Below are 27,071 nucleotides of genomic sequence, written 5' to 3' on the forward strand. Positions count from 1 at the left end.
TTGGAGTTGCGCAAAGGTGTTTTTTTTTCTGACAATCTTGAGCGTCATAGAACCCACTGATTTGTGGGTTACGTTTACCGCTCTCAACATTTATATTCTTTACTTGTTGAGGGTATGGCAGCACGACGAATCGGAAATTTTCAAAGAAAAGATTCGGAAAATACGTATGTTATTAATCGAAGATATAAACTTTACATTATTCTTATTTCTGCGTTGTTTTTCCGCGTCATTTTTGTATTATAGAAATGTTAAGGAATTATTGGGAATCGTTATTCGTTGATTTGGTCTTTTCGGTTGATCTCTATCGGAAAACAATGTAATCGTTTTCAGGAATCAACATTCCATTTAAATTATTATAGATAATTATTAATATTATGTATACATCTAATATATTAGTGATAAAGATTTTGAGACAGTCATTAGATAAATAACTGTTATTAGCCAAGTAGCTGTAATTGTTGATAAGAAATCAATGCTTTGGCTTAGCATATAACAATCATTCTTAAGAAAATATCAGTGCCTAGTAAACCTTAACTGCCTCAACACGCCGCAATATATGGGTCACCATGGAGATAATCAAGACTCCCAGCAATTAAATGTATGCGTGTTACGCTATCAAATCTTCTTGTTCAGCTTTGAGTGCCTGTTCAAATTTAGGACCAGTTCCAGCTAGTTGAAATCCATTCATACATGGCTAGCGGCAGAGAGTCAGTTGAAGGTGGAGACTTATCTTGTTCACAGGGATCGCGGTCATCAAGGACTGCATTTTGTGGGTTGATTTTCTATTATGTCTAGGACAATGTGACCATATTGGAATGTGTCCCTAAATATTAGAAAGCATTAGCCATTTACCTTTGGAAGGAATAATGTGCCATGTATTGTATCTATCATGTAAGAGAATAGAGGCTGGGCTCGCTTCATTCGCGGGCCTTATGCCTGCAATAGTTGAAAATATTTTACCACTCATCTGAAGTCACTGTGCACCGACGACCTCCGTCAACGTTGTTGGGAGAAACTTAGTGTAATCGCTGCATTATTGAAGACGAATTCGCAATAGACTTTGAGCAACTCAACAAATTCCGTTGCTTATTTTTCTTTGACAACTGTACACCGATCATTACGAAGATATTCCTGAAAAACTACTGATAAATATTTCATACAGTGGAGATAAATTGCGTATTGCGAAATTCGCGAAAGTTCAGGTTTAAAACATTACTGTCAATTTCACATTAAAGGCTTGTTGGTTGGTTTAAATCAGGCTACTTGATGATTATGTCGTACTCATAAATTCGTACCATTCTTTGTGACTCGATCAATTGTAGCATTCTGGGAGATCGATAAATAAACTTCGGTTGAACCGATAATTTTGGAGCAACTTTTTGATGTTGACTTTTTCTTATTCTGTTGGTTTTACTATGTATACCGTGAGAATTGTGATATTCGCACGGGATTTTTGATGCAGCGACGCACTTTGGCAGTAGTAAGGAGATACCGGATTTGGCGTGGCGAGAGGACGTAAGTCATCGGAGGAAACGTTCAAGGATCGCTCCACCGCGGACATGGGCGTGAAAAAAACAGGAGGAGAAGGCCGGGATGAATTTTTGGAAAGGTATTATATGAAAGTTACGAATGGCAGCAAAGGTCGTAAGAAATGAGCCTCCTGTTTGATTTATTGCGAATCTTTCGTCCGGTCGTGAAGGTCCTCATTTAAGGCCACAATTTCCACGAATAAGTGGCGAGCGCGGTTGTCACGGATACGAAAAATTGAGGTTTTTCTCTCGGGGAGGAGGATTACTCGGGTACCCAGCTTCACCCATAGGGAAACTGGAATGTCGTCCAAAATTGGTGGATTTTTTTTCTTCAATTTACACGTTACCGTAATGTAGGCCGGATTTATAAGGAGATTAATCTCTCGAAATTGCAACCGCTGTGTCTTTGGCATTTAAAATCTTGCGGCTATGGGCGGTAATAGCCACAGCTGGCATTGTTATCTCATAACTCGGCTCAAACATATTATGTCCACTGCTATATTTGTAAAGTGCACCTGCCTTCTTAACTGGAAGAGCATGCACATTATTCGTCTCGAAAAAAATTACCACGACCGATATCCTAGCGGTTGGGAGTGATAATCTTCAGCAACCGTGTCGGCCGGAGTCGGAAAAGGCCAGAGGGGACTATTCAAGGCTTAATTTACGCTTAATTTAAAACCGTACTTGTTCAACATCTATTAACTTAAAAATCCGAAGCTGTGTAAGCTGTCGGCGACTATTAGCAATGCATTTCTGGTTGAGTGCGCGTACCTCATGAATTGATTTATGATTTAATTATCGACTGTCTTAAATATTACGCGTTATTAATTTTTAGTAAACATATGTCGTTTTAATGTCATTTCCCATTTTTTTTAAATTCGGTATTCATTGGATATCTTTGTTGATTTTCCGAAAGAATCACCTATCGTTAAAAATGTTACGCTTAGTGCTGTCATGTGATGTGAAGTAATCGGAAACTCAAATAGGCATATTTCGCGTCCTGAAATAGTTAAATCTGCGGAAGGCTGGACTCCCTAATGTCTTGAACGTTCATAAAAGTCACTCCCGGCGTCCAGGCACGGTCAAAACCCTGTTATATCCTAAGAAATCATCTTTAATCGCTGACCATGTACGATACTCAAATGTGATGCTTTGTTCGTTGAATGCTCTCCTACGGGAAAAATCAGCCCGACCCACGATAAAGTCAATCTGTAGATGGCCAGCGAAGTGCTTAAAGAGCAATAATCGTGGAGAATTTGGATGATAATTTGCTAACAGTACAAATAGCAAGGAATAATTTTGTATCATAGGAGGAAATGAGGACCGGGGCCTTTGTCAATTCACGCAAAATCCTTGTAATTCACGCAAAATCTATTTCCTTTCACGAATCGCGCACATCTCACTCGCTCGCAGTGATCAATTAATATATCCTTATCTAACTAGCCTCATGTTTGTGCGTACCTTAATGGGATGAGAATATATCCCGAACTATTCGTAAATTGTATCTTAATTCGTGATTACCCTGATGTCACAATTGGCCCACCCTGGCCGTACCAAAGAGGGAGAATGTAGGAGTCCCCCTTATCCTTGATTCCCCACAGATTACCCTTTTCATTTCCACTTGTGCTGAATCTTCGTTGTCGATCTCAAGAGAAATATGAAATCCAATCACTTCGTGGCGGATCCAATGGGTGTGAACCAAGCGAGGCGGAAGGGGTCGGGCAGATGCCCCCCTGCACAGTCTGAAGTGGGGCTACAAGCGCTGCAAAGGGTTTCTTTTACCGTGAAAAAATTGCTCAAATTTAAATACGTATTTGGGTCCTTGGATTAGAAAGATGGAACTTGAATGTTTTGGACTTAATGAGGCCTTCCGGAAATATCAGTGAATTAAATATATGTATAGCACAGGAAACATTTAAAGTCGAGTGTGGCGATGGACGGTGCGATGTATGGTGTGAACCTAGTCAATATGTTACGGCGAATGTGCGGTGGGTAATCTTTTAGTGTCATTGTATAAAAGAGCATTTTGTCTCATATCTGTTATTGTGTATGTATGTACGTGCATTGTAAGAGTGACCTTTGACCAGACCTGACCGTTGCCACCAGAACAATTGCCTGATTGCAACGAGATTTATATAATAATGATAAGAATGTTACCATCAGGATGTATTTGTTCGTTTAGAAGATTAGTGCCGTGAATTGGGTGAAAATTAATGAAAATCTTGCTTAAAACAAGGATTATAATGGAGGGATAGGAGCAATTCAACTGTGATTGTTCATTTTAAAACATTAGGCAGAGGTTAAATCAAGTTAGTTTATTCAAGGAGTTGCTGTTTGGAAACGGGAAGGAAAATGCAACAAAATCCCAAATCCAGTTTTCAGCTTCGTAAACCTGAGGATTCGTGACCCCGCCGCGCCACTCTATGGAGTTCGCCTATCATCTTGTCGCGGTGCAGCCTGCATCTACCTTCTTTCGCCGCCCCACCATCCACCTGTCACTCTTATCCCCTTCGCCCCTCCCCAAGAAGTCGCAATTCGGGTGACCGAGGAATCGCCGAAAAAATTGCTGTTAGGGTTTCTTTGGCTTGCGAACGTAGGGGGGAGGGGTAAGATACCCCTGCCCTTTTCCCATCTCGGATCCTCCTCACCCCCTGCTTTCCTTCTCTCCCCCATTGCACCCCCGCCCTTTTTTTCCACCCCATCCCCTCCCCTGCCTCACCCCGGTCCAACAATTCCACATGCGCCTCACGGATGGGGTGAGATCCGCTCACGCGTCACGCCATCTTGCCCTATGTACATCATAAGGCCTCGCCCGGGGGAGCCCTTCACGAAGCCATGTTCCCAGTCGAGTCGTTCAAAGTCTTCGCTTTTCTCTTAAGCGCCAGCTCCACCGATGCGTCATCAGTGCTCATTTCTCTTGCACTGAGCCCCTGACACTTTTCTTAATTTTCACGCCACAACTTTGCTATCTTGCATGGAAAGTAAACCTGTATCTTCCTTCAACTAATTCACATTCGAATGGTGGTGACTGATCCTTGGAATATTTTAGCGAAGGTTCATACGTTCCGGGATATATTTTAGTATGCAGATTCCTAGATGCATTTTTTTGAGTGTCATTCGGGTGTATATTGTCACCCAATATATCAAGTAATATTGAACCAATATTACTAAAATAATAGTAATAATATTTATTACTTCCATTTTCCCTGTTATGCTTATGATATAAACAAAACAGAATGGAAACTTCGTGTAGCCTCTTCGGTGATTGGAAGTCAACAGTGAGGCCATCATCCTTAAAATAAAATAACTTGGTACTAAAATATTCCTTATAATATTAGCAATTGAATTTTATTTCAAATTTGTCATTAATAAAGAAATGAAACGTGTTTTGCTCTTACTTTTTAGAGCTCTTTCTAATGGAAGTGGAAGGATTTTAATTTTTAAGGTTTCGTATGAGAAAAAGTTAAGGTTATGTCGCACCTAGTGCATTGTTAAATATTAAGTCGGGAGATTCTTCTGGAATAGTTGGTAGAAATGAGTTTGTATTTTAATAAGAGAGCACTTGGATATGAGAGGTAACCCCCAATAAATATTTGTTTTCACCACTCCGAAGACGCTTATACATTTAAAGAGCGACGCGAACATAACTTTTGGATCCGAGATGTTCTCGTCAAGTACCATGGTCTCCAGGTCATCCGTTTGGTTTGGACAAGAATTTCGCGTCTCTCTTTAATCAGTGGCGCTCGTCTCTTTTTAACTAATGGCGATAACATCCAAGCGCGCTCCCATTTCAGCTACACTTGGCACCAAGTGACCCAGTTCGCTTTACACCAGCGATTCGAATGCACAAGGTAGGGTTGAATGTTACGTAAAACATGGGCAAAAGGTGGGGCCCGTACGCGAAAGGAAGACCAGCCGGCCAAAGCCCCTTCCAAGGCGACTGAATATGGCGGGGTCGGTGTGACCCGGCGCGGTGCGACTGGCCTCCCTCGGATTTAAGGCTCTCCGGGGACGACCGCTGTGTGCAAGGGGAGAAACTAACTCATCGACGCCCTCTCGTTCACTCGGATCGGGCGTTGATTTGTTGTCTCAGTTTCGCCGCTTTTGGGAGGCTTCCAGGTCCTTCGACCCCCCGATTGATCCCGGTACGCCCTTCCAAAGTCCCCCCCCCCCTTCCGCTCTCTCGCTACTTACACGCTCTCGCCCAGTTTCTGCTCTTGCCGTTATCAGCGAATGGGCAGCGCCATGCCCGAAGGATTAACCATGCGCGGAATAATATGATCGCACCTCAAAAGAGGTCACTGGAAATTAACTACGGACCTCCGACAACAGAAAATTTACTCGACTCTGCAGTCGAAATGAATGGAAATGGACATTCTGTCTAACGAGAATTTTTTTATTCACCTGAAATGTCTCCGGATGAAACGAGAAATTCTCATTTTTTTAATTGGGTGCAAAGTAAACAATTTCGAAACATTTTCCAAAGTTATAATTCATTAATGAACGAAGTACAATAAAAAAATAATGAAATTCCAATTTTATTCAGGATAAGGTCAATGAACCAAGTTTTCATTGTTTAAAATGGCGTCGTTTTGTCCCTCATATCTGATAGACGAACCCGAAGAACCATATTGAAGCATTTGAGAGAGACGAATCTCACTTGATGGCAACACCAATAATAATTATTATAGAGTTCCAGATGAACTAGATTTCATAAAAGTTACAAGAACACAACAAAAGTCTGATCTCGGAACAAAAGTTACAGAACAAGATTCAGAAAAGATATTTCCCCTTCGTACATATTTAAGTTGTCCATTAGCGTAAAATTAAACTTATGAAAACTTCCCGAAGATTCGGGTTCTTTGTTTCTTTTATTAAGGAATCAGAGCTGTTTGTCCATTAATAAAACTGTTTATTTTTCTTGGTTTTAATTGGTCTCAGTTACGAGTTTTTATCCAAGGCAAAAATTTCAACAAATATAGGATTCCGAATAAACAAGATGTAGTGTTTCAGGGCTGCGTTTTGTCTGCACACTACAAGGGGAGCATTATCCATCGCGAGGCTGGGAAGGAGAGAGAGAGGCAATGATCGGTGGGTGGAGGAAAGCGGGAGTGGGTGGGTGAGGAAGGGTGGATGCGGGGCCACCTGGGGAGGGAAGCGATTCCCTCTTTACGCGTCTGGAGAAAAATGCCGGTCCCGAGAGTATAAGGACTCCTTTGGAGGTTAAGGAGGGAATCGCTCCTTCGCACGAACGACAGCGAATCCTTCACAATCCCTCCCGCGTACCCCGTCTCGTTTCCATTTTTGTGACGTTATGTTTCCGCTCCGTAATACGACGGAATAATCCCCTAATCGCGCCGAAGGAAGTCTGTGGGGGAAGTGTGTCGTGGCGGCGGGAAGAGGTCTGCAGACGAGGATTCCCTCCCCGCCTCTTGTTTTTCGCCCCGTCGTGTGCTCCAGACACTTCCGCGAAAGGAGAGTCCTTTTCTAGTAGTGTACGCGTTCATAAAAGGAGAGCGCCTAAGATCCCCCGGTGCAGGGCAGACGTCTGCAATCCCCCGGTGCAGGGCAGACGTCTGCAATCCCCCGTGAGATGGAACCGCTATTTAGCTCCCCCCCCAAACCTCTTTCTTCCTCCTGTCCACACCCCCCACCCCACCCGTCTCCCTCCTCAACCCATAATAATCCCTCCTCGTGGTGTGAATTACGCAACCGCAGTCGTCTTTCATTCACATCCGCGACTAAGAACGAATTCCAAGTTCCGCGCGATGTCCCATGGCCTCTCAAGAAAGGGAAATGGTCCAGCAGGCATCCATTGTAATAATGCGGACTTCATAACATTCTCGAGGCAATGCTTACATTGCAATGTTCATTCATGCTTCCTAAAGATTCTCAGTTCTCCGCAGAGGACGTTGAGACGAACGATTGTGCCAATTACGTTAGAAACAGGGTTGGTATAATTATTTTGTCCATCCAACCGCTAGCTTTAAAAATTGTTCGGTCTGAAAAAAATTTTCGAATTAATGGTTTTCATTAATTTTGTTGAAATTAAAACGAGACATATGTATTAACCCAATTCAACTATTTAATGAAACATAATCCATCTCTGTTACAGTTACGCATTCAATGAGAAATTAATACGATTACTTGGGTTTTTATATGTTGCCCACAGGCATATTTTTAGAAAAGTTAGTAATTTATAAAATTTTGTTGATCTCATATGTCAAAGACAAATGGTATTAAATTAAATCCTTTTTTCCCCTGAGACTACGGGGGTCCGTTAAAAATAATGAAGTAGGCTGAGCCTCCGGTTTATGTGGCACGTCACTTCATTAGCGAAGGAAATAAGACGAAGCGGGCGCGGACGCCCGGGATGGCTGAGTTTTTACCCCGATTTCGAGTCTGCCCGAAACACGGACGTTAACCCAAAATATATGAAGACAAACTTTAATAATAATCCACGAGGAGGAAACCTGCCCTCCATTCGCTCCACCACCGTCTTTATTTTTCCAAGCGCCGCGGTAACCGGTATTTTTCAAGTCCCGAGACGAGGAAAGTCCAACCTTCCCCCCCCCTCCCTTTCATCCCCCGCCGCGCCGCCTCGGTCTCTTCCCCCCATCCAGACTCCTAATCCAGCCGCCCACTCTCGCCCCCTCCTTATGCCTTATCCGTTCATCACCCCCTCAGCCTCATCTGCCCCCTCCCCACACCAGGTTGCAGCAGACGAGGGGCAGTCTCCGTTAAGAAGAGTACTTCCCCACCCCCAATTCTCCTCCCTCTTTTATCCTTCTCCGATCTCATCTTCCCCACTTTCTTCTTCCGCATCGCGCATTCATTCCTCCCCCCCCCTCCATTGCTGTTTTGGCCTATTCGTCGTGTTCTCGCATTTGAGTTCCTTCCGTGAATATTCCAGAAAGTTTTCGCTTCTTTCGTCGGGGATTTCAATCATTTCCGGAATTGCTTGAAAGAAAAAAAAAGGTTTTTGTTGCTCTTTCATAGTGATAGTAATAGCGAATCTCGTAGCCGTGTTTGGGCGTTGAAAATACACCGATTAACCGTTCTCCCACAAGGTCGTCCGGTGCATTTAAATTCGAACTTGGATCTCACTTGAACTAGCTCTTTTTTTTCAAACGGAATTTGAAGTTTCGTGAAACGGTATTAAAGCTTCATTCTAGCTCCCTCCAAGCCAGATTTAAAACTCTGGGGAACTTTCCTCCGCAAATAAAAGAAATATTTCGAAGTTTTTAAATAGAAAACTTGAAATGTATGTGTATATATTTTAATTTTGAAACTCGGCTACTTTCAGAATGTAAATAATTAAAAGACGTTTCAGCCACAATGACTTATACTTGATAAATAGCAATAGTTAAAACGGGTTGATTTTATAACACAGCTAAAACTCCCTTTCTCTCCATCTTTCGAATGAATACGGTGCGTTTCGACTAGGGTTGCTAACAGTAGCCGTCGTCCGAACAGGAGTTGTTGGGTGAGGCAAGGAGGAGCTGCAATCTAGGTGAAGGGAAACGATATTTACCTTGCTCGCGCTTACCACTATCCCAACGAAGCGCAGGGAAGCCTAACGAATTCGTTGAAAGCGAACTCGTCGGCATCGATATTTTCGGTTTCCGTTACAGTTTTTATAAAAAATCAAAAGGACCTCTTCGTCAAAAATATCGGCATCGGCTGAGTAACGCTCTAAATCGGTACCCACCTGACCCAACGCCCCGGATGCATTGCGGAGAACTAATTTCATTCCACTGTTCATTTCCTGTGGAATATGATTTCCTCAATTTTTCTGTATGCTCTTATTATAATGGTTACAATTTCTCCCCCATTTGATTAGTATTTTTTCCTTAAGCCCCATAAGATTGACGGTTTTTATCCGGCATTCATTCATATTTTTTCTCACGGTAACGCTGTATTCACACTTTAAATCCCGGGACGGATCTTGATGTTATGTGTGTTCGATTCGGTCCATTGACTTGTCCGTCGTGTCTCGATGGAGTATTTTGGTGGAAGTGCTTCCTTTGCCTTTGTTTCTCATCCACGTGTTGCTCCTCCTTGGACCAGCTCCCTCTCCACCTTCCTTCACCTTTTGTTAAATTCCTTTTTCAAGTCCACTCTTTGAAGTGTTTATAAATCCGCTTCTTATCTGGCCTTATTGTGTATAGCAATCCTTAGGCTTCTTTGGAATAAAGTTCGGATCAAGGGATGAAATGCGAACATGGTGTGATGGAAGCGGTATCTTCACTCTCCTCCTCCAACTTCATCCACACGCTGTCTGACTCTCGACTTGAAGTTATCGCTCTGTTTTAAGAAAATGTATCTATCTTTGGCGTCCGTGGTCTCAGTTTCTGTTCTTGGGGATTTTGTGTCCTACTCCATCCCTATTTTATTCGCCCCTGAGTCAATTGGCATTTCTCCATATCAAATACGAAAAGGAATTTCTTATCGAAAGTACGTGGTTCCACATTTTCCTTCACCGTTCTCCTCGCCAGTCCTAAGTCCTTGTTCAGTTTGAAGCGAGAGGAAATCAGAAACTTTTGGCGTGAAGACGAGGAATATTGACCAGAAAGTTAGCAATCATTAAATATACTCGTATTTTTCTGGGAATTGGAAATAATTATAGGATTAAATTGAAAACATAACCCCGCTGACTTATGATAGTAAATTACATGACGGTACTCCTTCCTGTGTTGAAGGATGTGATGCACTAATGGTCACGGATCCTTAGATCATTAACATTGGACATTCATCCTTTAGAGATGAGCAGTTAACTTGTGGTTATCCCTTAGTTTCCCTCCCTGTTTCTTGTGTCCTCATCGCTAACTCAGTAAGAATACAGGAGGTGTCCAATCAGCTAAACACTGTGAAAGGGACTGACACTTCGAGAATAATAACGGACCTTAGGACACCAAGAATACTGATCGAAATGCATTTTAGATATCACCGCCGAAAGCCGACGTACACGTATGCCATACTCTATTAAATTTTTCTTGCTTCTAAATTTAACTGATTGTCTTTTTTATGAAATAATGAAAGCCGAATTATTTTTACTTGTCGTCAACAAATAAAGAGAACTTCATATCAAAACTCAATTCTCGACGCTTGTGAAGCCCACCCGTTCTTTCGCTCTCCTGTGGTCTGTTCTTAATATAGAAATTAGAGAATAAATCTGAATATTCCTCTTTAAATAATATTGCCTATTTTAGATCAATTGAATCGTTTGTGTTTTCGATTTAATATAGCCAATGGAATTTTTCTATTTGAATTATAGTTAGTATAGGGCTATAGGTTTTTGTTACTCGGATATGAGATTGTCGTAGAAATCCGTCATCTTTTTTATCAAAGAATTTCAGATGGGGATTCAGGAACTAAAATCAGTCACAATTATGAAACGATTCTTCTGTTCTTAATACTGCATCTTCGGTCGAATAGAAGAAACATATTAATTTTATTCTTATGAAGGGAGAAAAAGAAACCGTTTTCATCAATGCGTGATATAATTTGAAAAATGCGGATTTCATACTATATCCAGTCCACGCTCTTCTTTCATAAAGACCTCTACATTATATTCCAGCTCTCCCTCTCAACAAAGAAACCCTTTATTTAGGCTGCAAAATATCCTACTTCCGTTTGCCTTGAGACCTCGCGGTTTAATTTAAAATTCATAAACTTTGGAGAGGCTTAGATTATTGGAGGACTTTGAAAAAATGAATTGCGACTAGGAGAGAGAACCGGTTGCCGTGGCTCCCGCCCACGCATGCGTCTATCCGCGGCGATTGACCAGTTGGGGGCACCGGCCAGGAAATCGCCACTTCCATCGCGGAAAGTGTAGTCGTCGCTTTGCAAAGAATATAAGTGGCTCCAAGGGGATATCGTTTCCATATCGAGTAGACAAAGAATGCGTTATTGACGAAAAACCTCCCCTTTAATCCCTCTCTCTCTCTCGCTTTTTGCTTCATTTTCGCTCCCCTCGTTTTTTTCCCGCGGAGCGAGAACTTAATTTCGGAGCGGGTCGGCGATTTCGTTCTCCTTTTCATTTTTTACCCTCCTTCCCGCCATTCCATTCGGCGTGGCCTCGACCGGGGGGGGGGGGGGTCTGGGTGGGGGGAGGCGGAGGAAGCCCTCTTTTGGGCATCGCTCCCTCCCCCGGGACCTGTGAAACGAGAGTCCGAACCGAGGGAGTTTCTGAAGAGGGAGAGGGGGGGATGGAATATTAATGAGAGCTTTGGGATCGGAGAGTGGGGGGGTGAAGATGGGGCGGGGAGGCGCCAGTGGGAGAAATGAAAGGGGATGGGGGTTGGAGACAGGGGAGCAAGGGGAAGGGGCGATGTTCCTGCAGCTTCGTATTCAAGACTCTGATCTCATCGTTTATGGCTCCCGCGAAATCTCCTATTCCATCCATCCCCCTTCTCCCATCCCTCCTCCACGCCATTCTTCCCCCCCCTTTTTTCGTTTCCTCCCACCCGACCCCATCCCCCCTTCTCCATTTTCACGTCCACTCCTTTTCAATTGCCCTTTTTCCTCTGAATTCTCCCTTTCTTTCACGCTGCCATGGCCGGCGTGTGATGTGCCACCAAGCCGCCCAGCTCTAATCCAGACTTTATTATTCTTCGTTATTATAATATAATATTTTTCGGCGATCGCTTTGCGATAGCGGTGCCAAAAATGATTTCCTGCGGTGCTAATGTTTTTTATCCTCATCGCTTTTACGAAGAGTTGCTCAGGGTGTATGTGACGATCTTGCATATCTTTTAAGTATCTCGGGAAATTTGATTGGTGGTTTTGGGATGGCCTGGTGCGAATTGCTGTTAAGGTGTAACTTTGCATGCAGTTGAAAGCAACACCATTTGCATGTAGTATATCGAGACTGTAGATGGAATATTGATGTGAGATCTGAACTCGTGATAGGGTTCGGGTTTTTGCCCAAAATATAGTTATTCTGTAGCTTTCTCCACGCTTATTTGTAATTTTAGATAACAGAAACACAGCAATTCCACAATTAATATTAATTGTGGAATTGCCGTTTTTCTGTTATCTGTACAATGGAGAAATACACCGTTTAACTGCTAAAATATTGTCACTTGTTTGGAAGACTCTAGAATCATTGGTTTCTATGACCAAGCGAGATTTGCGTGCAATTATTGTTGAACTTAGCAAGTGCCTTTCCTCGTGGCTCCTACGAGTACATTTATTCATGTTTCCACCTTTCATATCTTGGGTGTATCCTGTACAATAATTTCCACGTAGTTTATTTTTAGTGAGATTGAGGCGAGTTTCTTAAAACGGGTCATGAAAAGTTGTTAATATATCTTGTCAACCCTACCTAATAACTGTATATCTCTGTTACAGGTGTCACCGGAACGCCCTTCAGCCGGAACGTCTGAATTCAGAAAAGGCTCTCCTGCTTACATGTAAGTACTTTAAAATATTTTAGCCATATATTCACCGCGGACGTGTTTTGCCTCGAAACGAGCTTGCAAAATTTTACAGTCGTGAATTAAGGTCATTAGGAATGAGGTTTTCGGGGAGTTATATCGCTCTCGCTGTCACTCAATAGCTGCCACGCCACTCGCTAATTAAGTCATGGCGTACATGCACGGTCTCATAAAAATGATAGTGGTGCTGTGATATATACGCAATCCATTAAATTAATTTCTAGAGGTTTTCGATGTTTTAACATCCGAAAAGTTTTAGTTTCTTACTTTACTTCTGTTTCATTGAAACGCTAATAGTAGTTCCCTTTATGAGTTTCCTAAGTTTCAGTTGACATTCCTTAAGAGTATAATCGTCGCCGTGATCTTTTAGGGAAATCATTGTTAAAATGACACTTAGCTCGGTCGGATAAATATAATGTCGATTTCGAGTTCACGTCGAAATTATATTCCGTTATTTTACCAAGGATAATTCCTTTTTATGGTATATTACTTGTTATAAATTTAATGCTTGGATAGGTATTTCGATTCACGGGGATTCCTCATTAAATCCGCGCAGATAGCCTGCCGGTCAAAAGATGTCACATTCGATTCTCCGTTACTGTCGTCAGTTCAAGCCAACTGCGTCCAGACACACCCTTCTTTGCCGGGGAGACGACTCCAGTCCAGGTCGACTAACTGAACATTTCCAACATTAGTGACCAATGTTTATGGTACCACTTCAAGTTAGTCGTTGAAGATGACAGATATTAATATTTTTGAATTAGAATTTGCTCTGCACTGAGATTCTCCACGAACAACCAATAATATTTTCTTAATATATAATGCAGAGAAAAGAGCACTGAAATTGCCATCACCTGACCAAAACACTCGTCTCTATCGTGATTGCAATTGTGTCTTAAAACAGCCTTTTGCTCCCTGCCTAGCCGTTACATCCCTGCAAAGTGTTATATAATGTATGCATTCGTTATTTTTTGGTTACTTTAGGGCCGGAGTCTCTCTGTTTCCGAAAAGGGAAAGTGAAACAAACCCGTTCAACTTGGGCCCCACCCACTCCGCATGACTTAGGTCCCAGAATAGACATCTTTCACCCGAAATCATCCCTACCATCAATGTGATATTGTGGCACCAGACTCTCATGCCAAACTGATGTATGCATTGTATTATTTTGACCCAGCCCAAATCTTTATCATTTTATCGCATAGTTTCGTTAATTTATCCTCATTAATATCTTTCTTGTGTGTGTGTGTCTCTCTCCCTCTCTCTCTTTGTTAGACATTTTCCTAATTGGTCGACTGAAAAATCACCTTTTCGAGCAGCTGCTGAATTCTTGATGTCGTTTTGAATCAACATAAATGTCTTTTTCGTTTCTCTGCGATGAAGCTATTTTCAATTCCCCACTGATTGATTTGCAGATTACACGCCTAGTGGGTCGAAGAGAGAGGAAGAAGGATGTCTGTAGGAGGAGCATAGCTTTTTTTCCTCATTCTGCATCTCATTTTTCAAAATTTCTTTATTTCAACAGAAATATGTATCTATTCCTTCTTCGTTTCCTGTGATTAACTGTTCACACGTTTCCGGTCGTCTTTCTTATCGACTACATCCGTTACAAGAAAAGCGAGAAAGAAAGATATTCGCGACTTGAGGCTCTTTTCGGGGGAGGGAGCACGGGAGGGGGTTGGGGGGGGGCGGGCGAGGCACTGAGACCGGGGAGGGGGAGAGAGCGGAGAGGAAGACAGAAGGCGTGCTTCTGTTTTAACAAGCGAGTTGTTTCCGTGGTGTTTTGAGTCAGACGATGCTCGCCTTGTGATGAATGAGCTTTTCGTATCAGGACCAACACCGAACCACTTTCTTTTTACGCGTCTCCATCCTTCCCGATCTACAAAAAGCAAGAACCTTTTATATTTAAATATTGATGCTTTATCTGTTTGGGTAGAAATTTCTATTGTGAAGATTCGTCAAGGTTCGGCATGTCTCTTAGAAATTCTTCGGATTATCTTTCTCCTCGTTTTATACCGTAACCTGGTGTATATCTCAGTTAAGATTCAATTGCCGTTTTGATAAATTGTTCTGCATTTAGAATGCTGGAGACTAATAAGTTCTGAAGGGTGGATTAGACTTATAAAACATTGATTTATATTTTGTGTGGGTCAAAAGACTTAAGGAGATAATTTGGGAAGGTTCATATAACAAAGCCGTTTAAATGCATTGCTAGTCACAATAAATCGCGACGATTATTTTTGTGTGCTAATTTTTTGCTCTTTTTCATTTTCATTATTTCTTTGGTGCCTCTTCTCCACTCCGTTTCCGTGTATTTTAAGTAGGCATATCCATCAGTAAATGACCCTACCTCAGTTCACAAGATCTTGCTTTGGATTGCTATTCACAGTTTAATCAAGTTTTGTGAAACTGCGGGCGGAAGTGATAAGGGCAAAGTGAGATCTAGAAAAAAAATCATGGCATTTTTCACGAGCGTGACAAGCGAAGACTGCTGTGCGAACCGAGCCTGGGCGAAGGAGAGGAAAAAAAGAGGAGCCGGGGAGCGTCGGAGCGTTTTCGAGTTGTTAGTTTTTCAAAGGGAGTGGGGGAGGTGGGAAAGACGAGAGAGAGAGGAGGGGTTGGAGAAGGGTATTGGGGCGAGAGGCTGGGGAGGGAACGAGAACGGGGGAGAGAGAGATAGGCATCTTTATTTGGGAGAAAGTGGGAGTTTGATCTCGGGGGTGGGGGAGTTGAAATAATCCGGCAAGTGCGCGAGGAGGCGCCGGGTGAGGAGGAAGGCGGATGCTGAGGGCGATGTGAGAGGAGTGCCTAGTGACGGGAAATGGAAGCGGAAGGCGGTAACGTTCGGCAGTGTTAATCCAATGCTCACCCTATTTAAAATACACTACTATGCTATCTGAATGTCTCGCAGCATGATGCAGGACGAAAATACCTATGTATTGATGATTTCCTTGCGCCCTACATTTACTCTGTAAATACTTTAATTTATTTTTTGAATTAAAATATATCCTGTCATCAACCTTGCTTGCAGACGAGTTAGCTTGCCACGATTGCTGGGTTACGCACTGGCAATATTTTATGACTCCATATTTTGCCTGATGATGGGATTAAATTAGCTCCGATCCACGATAGCCGATAAGACGAAAGATATATATTTCATGGTCTTCATTGGACATATTGAGGTTCAGAGTATATTTTGATCAAAGGGAACCGTAACCTCAATCAGTAGCTGACGTTTATGAAGTAAATATATCTCAGATTTCCGTCAAACTCGAAGTTGATTTAAATGGCTTGGTAGAATTCTTAAACACTGGAGATTTTGTGAAAAAGTTTTAAATAACAAAATCGAAGAGGTTCAATCGTCGTGATGCAATCGTACGATGTCTCCATTTGTACTCCCCATCCCTCCCTCTCTCTCGTCGTTTCTTCGCGAGAGATAAGGACGTTATAATTTACTCTCTCCATGCCTTTATCGCTTCGGTTTTTGTTTGCCAAAATGAAGAATGTAGATATTTTCCCCCGCACGGCCTAATCCTGCCGCGTATTGGTCGGCTTACGCAGGAGCATATCCCCTCGTGCAAGAATCTGTTATGGGGACATTTTTCTAAGACTTGGTCGGTGGCAAAAGGCACACTTTGGTGGTGGAATAAAGGAAGTGTTCGAAAACTGGTGCTGGAGAAGAATATCATGGATAAAATGGACGTATTATTATGGAGGAACAGATTATGCATAAGAATAGCATAGTAAAAGATACGAAGTGTAGAGCCCTGCAAAGAATCAGATGATTTGAAAACCTTTACGGAAAGGTACGGCGAGGGGAAGTATTGAGCAAGGAAGACCTAGGAACGTACATAATTAACAAATGAAGGCCAATGAGTTTAGCGTGATCTATTGGCGTAATAGAATTGGGATTGGGCCGGAAAGAGCCAACCAATCTTCGGATGGATGGGGCAGTGAATAAATTCACGCCCTGCCCGCTTGAGTTTCAACCAATTCGGTCGAGCCAGGAGCGCCTCCGCGTGGTTCTCCCTCATTTGCGTCGCCATATCGCGGGTACATCTCATCTTTCCTGGGAATTAATTTCATAAAGTTGGTTTAGCGAGTGTGGAGTGAATGTCATCCGTTGCACTCACATTTCTTCCGGCGACAGTGGTGTGTTCCCCTCGGCGAAATGCTTGGGTATCGAAAGGGGCGCGTAATTTGGCCACATTGGAAGACGCCTTCCCTCTCAGATCGAGAAGTTCCGGGATAGATTCTCTGCTGTGACTGCGTGGGAGGACCTTCCGAGGGACGGAGGGGGAGGACGTGGGCGGAGTGGAGTAAGAGGGTGGGGGAGGAGAGGTTGGGGGAGGAAAGGGGGGGGGACGTCGGGAGAGGGAAAGGGGGAGTTTTGGCGCAGGAGGGCGGCGGGCGAATTGCACAGGCGGGCACCTGTTGATGATGATGTCAGATGGCGTCGGGAGGAGGGAGGGGCGTGGATGGATGCCTTTTGCCCGGCGTAGTGGACGTGGAGTGGGACGGAGCGGAGGGTGGGGTGGGGAGGGAATGGATGGTGCCGTGGTGCAAGCGGCGGTGCCGAAGCACAGCTGGCTCGAGGATTTAGCCGCGCGCTGCGGATTATAGAACGGCTGAGCGATGGAGAGAGGAAGGGAATGTGTTTGGCGAGGCTTTAAGATTATGGGAAGGTGGCGGGCAGTCGGGGAAGTCCGGACGGAAGTGAGCGAAGATGTAGCACGAGGAAGTCTATCTAGTGTGTGACCCCCCTGCTAATGAATAGAGAGATAAACTCGGGAGTTAGTCCGAGTGGGGCTTTAATTTATCCGAGGTTGCTTTGCTACGAGGGTCATCCGGAAAGTAGTACCCGTTCGTGAAATAAAGACACAAAAGTAAATATTAACAAACATAAAAAATTTTATTTGAAAGAGGATACTTTAAACTACTTCTCAACATAATCTCCAAGCAAATTAAGGCATTTGTCATAACGTGTGACAAGTTTCTGTATTCCTGCTGCATAGTCCTTCGCCGCCAGCTCATTGAGATACAGGGTCACTCCTTCTTTAAGTTCTTCATCGCTGTCAAATCTTTTTCCTGCCAAAAAGTCTTTAAGCTTTGTAAAGAGATGAAAATCTGAAGGGGCCAAGTCCGGGCTATACGGTGGATGGTCGAAAGTTTCCCATTTGAATTGCTGCAAAAGTTTTTGTGTTATCCCAGCTGCATGAGGCCTGGCATTGTCATGAACGAGAATGACACCAGTAGACAATAGACCTCGCCGCCGATTTTGTATTGCCCGCCGTAATTTCTTTAATGTTTCACAATACGCATTGGCATTAATAGTGTCTCCACGGGCCATAAAATCAATAAGCAATACACCTCGTCGATCCCAGAAAATGGTTGCCATGAGTTTCCTGGTGGACAGAACTGTCTTGAATTTTTTTGGTTTGTTTGGTGAATGAGCATGATGCCACTCCATTGACTGTCGTTTACTCTCAGGTGATGCATAACAAACCCATGTTTCGTCACCAGTAATTATGCGAGTCAAGAAAGAGTCTCCTTCATCAGAATAACGTCCCAAAAACGTCAGTGCTGCAGCCATACGCTTGGTTTTGTGCTCATCTGTAGGGCTTGCGAGGGACCCATCTTGCACAAATTTTTGCATAATGCAGATGGTGTTTAACAATTTCATGAACAATTGTTCGAGAAACATTGGGAAAATGCTCACAGATGTCATCAATTGTGACGCGCCGATCGTTCCTCACGAATTCGTCAACTGAGCTCACCAGTTGGTCTGTAATGACAGACGGTCTCCCCGAACGCTCATCGTCGTGTGTGTTCCCCCTCCCCATGTTGAAGTTGCGACACCACCGCCGAACAGACACTCGTCCATTACATTGTTTCCATACACCTCCTTTAATTGGCGATGAATATCACATGGGCGAACGTTTCTTGCATTGAGGAATTTAATCACTGCCCTCACTTCACAACTGGCGGCGTTCTCAATTTTTTTAAACATTGTAAACAATCACAGAAACAACACAGGCAATGCTAGCGTCACGCAACTTGGCTCAGAGAAGGCAGACAAGCCACTGAAGCTATCTGACCTCGTCCAGCGGCTACTCGCGTCGTCAGCACTTCATGCGGCACGAACGGGTACTACTTTCCGGATGACCCTCGTATTTGGTTGGATGATTGACGACGCTTCGCCGCAGTAATACACTTGGGATTGGATTGGCCCACTTTTCAAGATTCCTCGGGTTAACATACCGGAAAATTCTCTGCAGTAATGTAATGGGATTTGCCCTCTCTACTCTCCCAAACCTCTCGTGCTGAAGACGCACTAAGTCTTCACTAAGTAGTCCTCGAAGCCCCCAAATCCCATTTGTATATTGAGTTGCAACGATGTCCATTTCGTGTTTTGGGCCATTTCTTGTGTCGAAATTAAACGCGAGGTATTTATTTGCTCCAACTTGCTGCTACTTTTCTCTTTTTCTTGACAGCAATTAGTAAGCAGGTAGCAGAACGTCGTCCCTCAATAGTGAATAGAATCCATCCCCGAAGGAGAATGAATCCCCCTGACCAATTTCATTCGTCATGAATTCCTGAAACAATCCCAGAACAACCCAGCATTCCATTTATTCCATAATCATTATTTTTTCCCACCTCCTTGTTTCGTCTTTATTTTCCATAGTTCTTTGTTCTCGCAAATAGTGGTCCTGGACGCAGGCATCCCTATCTACGACGTGTATTCCTTTGCTAAAGTCATACCTCTCGTCTTCTATTTTTAGCATTAAGCTTTTTGGTGATCTTCTCCAACATTTCTGGATGCCCCTCGCATTGATTGGCACTTTTCGTCAGCAATCCACTCCAGCATCTTCGGTATCTTTGCCCGAAAAAAGCCAGCGCTGAGGCAGGTGTTGAAATGAATTGAAATTTTATTGGCCACATTCCAGCAGTTCTCCATACATCATCAAAATTGTTAACAATTAAGTAAGAAACCGATGCTTGATTTTCAAGGAATTTGTCTTGGAATTAAAGAATGAGATGAAGCGTTTCGACCCGCAGCGTCATAATCAGATGTTAACTAGAGGAAATTTTTATTGTTAGATTTAATGACATTATATTTATGTTTATATATATATATATATATATATATATATATATATATATATATATATATATATATATATATTGTTAAGATTAGGCTGCAATACAACGTTGGGTTTCTCTTGCCTTCTGAAAATTTTACTTCCCGTAAAATGTCCTCTCATTCATTATGTAGGAAATGAACTCGCCTTACTGTTTTTTTCCTTTTATAATCTCCTTCTTCTACCCTCTTTCCAATTCCAATTGGAAAGTACTTCTCGGCTAACCTGAAGGTCACAGTGTCCATATTTTGTTCCCTTGAACCTCGTTCATTAAGTTCTAGTTTGACGGAAACTCTCTGGCTGGCTATGAAGTATGACCTCAGTTATCTGGTCACTTCATAAACATCATCATCCACGGGTTAACAATCCGCAGATTGGTTAATAGCAGTACATGGAATCTGTACCCTATTCCCATCTCCCAATTTCTTCATTCCCTCCTAGTTCCTTTCACGGACATTTTCTATTACATGATTCACGTGGTTCATGCTTGACTCTCCTCTGTAATCCTTTCCCTCCATGTTTCCTTTTGTCATGGTCTTAAGGAAATTGTTGTCTTCTTCTTGCCACAGGATATATTGCCGTCATCTTCTCTTAAGTGTCCCCCATAGGATTTTTTCTTTGCGCACTCTACTAAGTACTTCTTCAGTTGTCGATCCATTTCATTTTCATCATTCTCCCAAAGCATCGCTTTGAAAATCGCCAAAATCCAGTCCCTCAATTACTTGTTACACTGGGAAGGCGCAATTTATTAAGAGCAATTTTTATTGGGTCAAATATTGATTGGGTTCTGGAGCGTAATTCACAAATAATGTTAGAAGAAACTTCGTTTGAGTATGTTTTTGATTTAAATTTATGTGTATTTTCATTATCTATTATTAATTTTCTCTCTACGCCGGTTGCTGGAATGAGGTAGGATCCACGACTCCATGAGCTTATGGCAAAGCCTTGTGTCCCCTGTGAAGGGATCCATGTTTCTTCGAGGAAGTGGACGAGGCGGAGAGAGGGACCGCGGCGATGATTAACCAGTGGGGAGGGAAGAAAATGAGTGGTGGAGTGGGGTCAAGATTGCTTCGGAGAGGCCGATGCGTCGGAGAGACGTTTGGTAGACGGGGCCGGGTCGTGTGGTGTGGTGGCGTGAGGTGGTGGGGTGGGCGTGGTCGGTCCGAGGGAGTGGGTGGGGGTGGGTTTATGTATCCCATGCTGTCCCCGTGGAGCGAGGCGAAAACTGCGCGGACACCGCCGAACGAATGGCTCGATACAAAACGCACATCTGTCGGCGGATGGAACCGCTCTGCAACTTTCCTTTCCCCTTGGGGTGTTTTTTTTCTAGACCGCAATTATGCGAGCGGATTTTTTTCCGGTCTTTTCCCTCATTCCCTTGCCTCCCCCTCCCGCGCCAATCCCTCGTTGTCTCCCGCATGTGTCTCCATGTGAGCTAATCTCCCACACCCCCCCACCCTCGTAATCCCCCTCCATTGCCTGCATTTCCATTCTTCCCCTCCTCCCCATAACCGCGTGAATATTATATTTGCTCCATTTCTCCTCTTGGGACATCTCACATTTCTGTGCTGTAAGGATTTAAGATTGTGAAGACCTTGCCTGCATTATTCAAGGTTTAAATGTAAGGGATGGGCGTATTACAAGTTGTTACCGCCAGCTAATGAAAGAGATTAACGGTGGAATCCTCTTTATCGTAATATTTTCGTCTCGTTAATCCTGCCGGTGGAAAATTTTATTTCAAGTAATTTTTGTTGAATATTTACTTCCCACCCCTACCGATGTTCGTATATTAAAAAATAGCAATGCCGTGTAGTGACTGTTATAATTTTTTAAATCATACGAATGATTGATTTAGGTTACGAAATATGATGCCAGCATTCCATTTACGAGGCGTGACCGTATTACAAAAGCGTCGTGTGTAAGTGAATGTTCCTATTTCATTAAAATTGTGTAGAATTGAACTGTAAATTGAAAATAAATGAAATTGTAAATTTCATTCATTGTGTAGAATTTCGAATGGAACTGGACTCTTAATCTGGCACAGATGTGACTCGAAGTATCTCTAAGCATGACTGGACATCAGGATTCTTCTTTCGTTCCCGCAGTTGCCCAACCTCCCAGCCTATCTCTAAGAAATTGTTTTTTGCCAAAGCATAAGTTTATTCGTAATTATTTTCAAATGTTATATACTTCGTGGCACCAATTTATCGAAATTGATGCTGACAATGTCTTTGAATGTATGTATTTTAATTTAGTTTGCATTAATTAACTGTTTTTGATTCCTAATGATTTAAAAGGGTGTCTAGGAACCAATGTTAGACACCAATTCTATGAAATGCAAATATTATTACGTACTGATAACGAAGATTAGATAGACTAATGGAGTTTCTGCTTTTGGCATGTTAATTATTTAGACCTTGGCGGCTCAATTCACCCTGGTAATGGATTTTAACCATCTATATGGCTAACAATACTTGTTTTATATGCAGAATCTAGCTTTTGGAAGATTTTGTGGGCATATGGGAAGTATTATTTATTTGAAACGGTACGAGTGAGGTGATGATAAAGGGAGCTTTTTCTCATGCACTCTGAATAAATTTCACAATATGCCCCAAATCTACTCTTAAGGCTCCAAGACGATAAAGCAGAGAAGGAGGCTTAAGAAATAGATTGTGTGTAGATAAATTAACCGGGGCGATAAGAAAGAAGTATTAGCGGGCTATAGAGAAAATTATAAGGAGAGAGAGAGACGGGTTCAATAGAGGAAAAATGGGAATGTATCAAAAACGGTATATCGAGAACATTAAGTTTGATTTTGCTCGCAGCTTAAAGGACAATTAGGATCATCAGAGAATGGAGAGGAGGGCAAATTATTACTTATGGTATGATAATTTTTGGTTCAGAAAGGGAAGAGGCTCGCGTGGAGTTGGTTAGGCAAGCTTGAAAGGCGTAGGAATAGGATAGATAAGTTGTACGGTGAAGGTAATATTCGTCGAATGACGTGTGTTAGGTAATATGCGGATTGAAGGGGGTCGTTCTATTCCGGTGTCCGATGTCAGGCAATGTTTTGTTAGGAGAGGCCTAGAAATGGATCGTTGTGCCGTTTTATGTAGTCTTGGGCCCATCCAAAACCAACCTGAAATGGTAGAATAACAATAATAATAAGACCAGTCTTAATATTGAGAAATCTTAGCTAATAGCGGTGAAAATGTTAGTCTTTTGAAATAATCTATAGAGAGACTTTTGAGCAAGAGACGATCTTTCTTTTATGCATATCCTCATTCGCTTGCTTATAAAGTACTTTTGAGATTATCTACCCATTGTTTTGTTTTTTATTTAAAGAGTGGATTCATTGTTTTATGTCTTGGCCGCCGCAATTCAATTTTCAAATAGTTTGGCTCTGGCGTGTGTTTAGGAGAAACGTTCGCCTCCCAAATTTATCGCTGCGCATAATCTGAGAATGTTCGAGAGATCTCTCCAACTGAATCTCGTTTTCTGTAAAAATGGTTTGCACGCCCGCCGCCTCGACCGCAGCGCCGCCTTTCCGTAGCGCCCACATTCTAATTAAACTGTTGACGTTTTATGGATGCGTCGAATATTTTTATGACGCGTGAAGGCTGTATATTTTAGCGAAGTAACAACCCATAGTTCCCGACCGAAAAAAACAGCTTAAATGTTCCATTTGGCCCTGGCCGGCGATAACATTTATCCCTCGTTTTTATGAATTGCCCATTACCGGAATTATTATAGTACATCAGCGTCTGTGTACTCTCGCTATTATGGATTCCGTATATTCTAATGAGTCACGACTAATGCTTATGTCACCACGCAAAAAGGTGTTAAACACCTCATGCCCTTCCGTGCTAATGAGAATTTGTGGAATTTCTTCCATTCTTACTGACTATAGTAAGGTTTCACTTCATACATTTTAATTTTTTTGCTCTTTGTTTAAATATTTATTGTTCATCAATACTGCTTTAGTTTTGAATACAGCGTCATATTTTAATAACTTTCGTTTTTTACGATGCTTCTCAACTTAGAAACCACATTTTTTTTCTCATCTTCTCTCTCGGCGGTAAATTGGGAATTAATTTTCGGATGCAAGGGTTACCATCGGGGCGATGGAAGGAAATAAGAGCGAGCCTCGGGGTTTTCAATGTAAACTTCTGGCAGTAAAAAAAATTCAGTTTACGTTGAGCGACTTGGAAATAAATCCCCTTCGAGGAAAAAAGGAGCACATGATCCTTATGTTTTTGGTAGGCAACGTTCCAAATCATCAGTCATTAACGCCACCTACTTAATTTCCTGGAGGTCTGCCCCTCCCGAAATCGCCGCCCCTTCCGCCAGGCCTAAACGTTTCTTCCGCCCCGACAGCCTCCTTTTCGCCAGCGCCTCTCCTTCACAGTTGATCGCGCATCTTCCATGCAGAAACGCTTAATATGGGGTTTTCCTCGAATATTGTTGACAATCTGCTGTAAGTCGTCATTTATTCCTTGAATGGCTCTCAGGGTCGTTGTATAAGGCTCTGAAATGTGGAAAACTAGGGGAGTACATCCATTGAAATACATGCGAAACCTTAACCAAAATTGTATCCTTCAGCTAAAAAAAGAAATCTTCAAAATATTTCAAATCAACGCATGACAAAAAAGCATACCCATTTACAAATTGAATAACCCATGACTGTGTTTTAATGGTCATTTTGTTCTTCTGCTAAACAACACCGTTGGAGTACCTAACTGTTATTGATGTCAGTCAACCTGACTGAAATTTTCAACCAAATAAATTGTAATTTAGTAACAAGGAGATGTTAGGTAAATAGCAAAAAATTCTGGCGATTGTCCCTAGATGTCAGGATAATTGATAAATTATCCCGACAATTTTAATCGAAGCGAAAAGGTAAGTCTGAGATTGTGCCAACAATTGATACATCGTCTGTTATTTTTTATCGCCCGATTGAAATTTTTTTATCCTCCTAAACCGATCCTCCTCCGAAGTTTTTAATTATTGCTTTTAAAAAAGTGTGAATTAGGACGTGTTTCCCTGTTCGTAAATGAATCAGGTCATTGACTGCGGTTTAGATAGTTTACCATTCCAAAATTGAGAAGTTTAACATATTATCATGAATGTATTTTAAATTTAAAATAGTTCCCAGCACATATATTAAATGTATTATTAATAAGCCTTCGAATCCCTTCCTCTTCTCGTGCTATTGACCCTTGTGTCATCAGTTTCGTGTGACCGAAGTACCTGACTATCATTGCCCTTTCGTCAAACCTTGGCATTGATTATGCGTAATGAGTTCCTGAGGGCGCTGACAGCTACGCGGCTTTTTTTATTCCACACTACTTAGATAATTATTGTCAAAGACCTTGCCTGAGCACATTCAATGCGGCGCCCATTGGCGTGCCACTGCAAAGCTTTCCTTATGCTGGATAAGGAATGCAATAGGGATTAGAAGTTCACCAAATTCAATGAATTGGTGGAAGTTTTATTCGCGGCGTCTTATGAGGGAACTGAGTGGATTGAGGGAAATGGGAGGATGTGGACGAAGACGAAAAGCCGCATTGTCAATACATCCGCACCGGGGAGCCACCGGGAGTCTCATTCGCGAGAGGAATGGCATAGGAGGCATTATCATATTGGTGACAAATGTGGAAGGGGGAAGGCCCCCGAGGGAACAGGTAAGTACAAAGGATGGATCTTTGATGTCTTAGAGATTGGTGTGGGATAAGACCCCACACGGGCGCAAGAGGGCGAGAAACCCTTTACTGCCCTATCCCCTTCCCCAAAGGGCGACCTCCTCCAGAAAGGTAGGAGGTGTGAAAAAGGTCGAAGAGTGCCCGCCGCTTCAAATGAAAAGGCCGTGTGCCATTCACCCGATCCATTTGAGCCTTCGCGTCTGATATCGCTGTCCAGGGCGGCTGGATCAACTAACACTTTTTTAAGTGTAACACATCCAGAGGGCGAAGAAGTTATTGCCCGAGATGGTACTTAGATTAGTCTCAGGTCAATAAATGACAGTCGATGAAGGAGTACTAGGAACTTTAAAAAAAAAGTTGATATATGTATATTGCGTTAAATACTCGAAAGTGTGAGCGACTGCTTGTAAATATAATTTGAATCTTCCTCCTCCTCGGCCTGGGTGTCGGTGCTAGGCGTAAGTAATCTTGAGAACTAAGAGTACATTCCTTATATTTTCTCTGTTTGATCATGCGGAACTTCGCACGGGGAGAGTCAAGTCTGGTGGTCGCTTTTAATTTTCTGCGCAAGGCAAGTCAACCTTTTGACCCCAGGGAGATAAAAGAATCGAGCGAGAGAAAAATGGCAATAAAACAGTAATTTCATTCGGGACGAAAAGCTTGGAAAGGTTGACAGTAATATATCCCCCAAGAAGGAAGTTAGGCTATTGGCGACCCTTCGGAAGAAGGCTGGGAGTTGAAATGCCGTACCTAAACAAAACTTAATCGAATGGAAAGGGGACCAGGATGGTGCGGTGGATAATGTCCTGGCTTCCCACCCAAAGGTCCAGGATTCGAATCCAGGTGGCAGTAGATTTTTCTTTCAGTTTCATCCCGATCCCTATTTGAGGTGTTACGTAGAGAGCACTTTAAGTGAGACAGCACCATTGGTTTCCTTGGCGCCTTTCGTTAAGAGTAGGCTAGTGCCGACGCCGGGTTTCTCTCAACCTTTCCTTCTTTCCCATCAATCCCTCATGATCGCAGCTGTCTGCTCCGCCTCCTCTAATAAGAGCTACTGCTACTCGAATGGAAACCGGGGATAGAATATCGGTGACTAACGTACTGGATTTCCACCCAGAGGGCCCGGGATCGAATCCCGGCAGCGGCAGATATTTTTCAGTGGTTTTCCCGATTCCTAGTTGAGGTGCTTTGTGAATAGCACTTTTAATGAGTACGCGGTCCGTTGGATGAGACGTCAAGCTGCGGACCCCTTTGTGCCTTTCG

General features: G+C 42.7%; 1 long non-coding RNA gene across 1 annotated transcript in view; it reads left to right on the forward strand.

Annotated features, from left to right (window-relative positions):
• Positions 1-27,071, forward strand: part of LOC139686302 (uncharacterized) — a 186,207-nt gene that overhangs the window by 48,803 nt on the left and 110,333 nt on the right. Inside the window, exon 2 of the long non-coding RNA XR_011700362.1 lies at positions 12,885-12,946. This is a non-coding gene — a long non-coding RNA (uncharacterized lncRNA). The remainder of the gene's footprint in view (positions 1-12,884; positions 12,947-27,071) is intronic.

The sequence above is a fragment of the Hetaerina americana genome, unplaced genomic scaffold (assembly GCF_022747635.1).
Source record: "Hetaerina americana unplaced genomic scaffold, ioHetAmer1.1.p SCAF_14, whole genome shotgun sequence".
NCBI lineage: Eukaryota > Metazoa > Arthropoda > Insecta > Odonata > Calopterygidae > Hetaerina > Hetaerina americana.